Below are 933 nucleotides of genomic sequence, written 5' to 3' on the forward strand. Positions count from 1 at the left end.
CGGATTCTGACTCCAGTGTCGATTACGTTGATGCAAAGTTACAGCCAAAATTGGCAAAATCCATTCGATATAGGATTATGGCAATAAAAGATGTTTTGCACATCACAGAGGAACCCCCTGTCCCTGACAAGAGGGTACATATGTACAAGGGAAAGAAGCCTGAGGTAACCTTTCCCCCCTCACACGAGCTGAACGAGTTATGTGAAAAAGCTTGGGAATCTCCAGATAAAAGACTGCAGATTTCCAAAAGGATTCTTATGGCGTATCCTTTCCCATTAACGGATAGGTTACGATGGGAATCCTCCCCTAGGATGGACAAAGCATTAACACGCACAGCTACAGCTGGAAAATCAAATTTTTTACCTTATGTTCCCTCACAGCATAAGAAAGCTCTGCATTATCAAATGCAGTCCTTTCGGTCACAAAGAAACAAGAAAGTGCGAGGTGCGTCCTTTCTTGCCAGAGGTAGGGGCAGAGGAAAAAAGATGCACAACACAGCTAGCTCCCAGGAACAGAAGTCCTCCCCGGCCTCTACAAAATCTACTGCATGACGCTGGGGCTCCACTGGCGGAGTCCGGCACATGTGATGTCATGCAGCCGCTCTGACCACGCCTCCTGTTTCTCCGTTGCCGACCCAATATTGAAACCCTGCCCCCGCACCGCTCCATCTCCGACTTGGAAATGGAGTGTTGTTGACCCCCCTCCCCCCCCCCTGCACCGATTGACAGGCAGAGGCGATCGCATTATCTGCAGGCGGATGCGTATGCTCTTAGCAATTTTTGCAGTTGGATTGCTTATTGCGATTGCAATCCAACCTGAATCAGGTCCTATTACCTATCACAATGCACTGCGGGTAGTACAAAATGGGGTTAATATAGGAGAAAACCCCCAAGAGCTGTGCTCCTTAACTGTCCCTGGTGGCTAGTGGAGCAG

The sequence above is a fragment of the Pseudophryne corroboree genome (assembly GCF_028390025.1).
Source record: "Pseudophryne corroboree isolate aPseCor3 chromosome 7 unlocalized genomic scaffold, aPseCor3.hap2 SUPER_7_unloc_6, whole genome shotgun sequence".
Lineage (NCBI taxonomy): Eukaryota > Metazoa > Chordata > Amphibia > Anura > Myobatrachidae > Pseudophryne > Pseudophryne corroboree.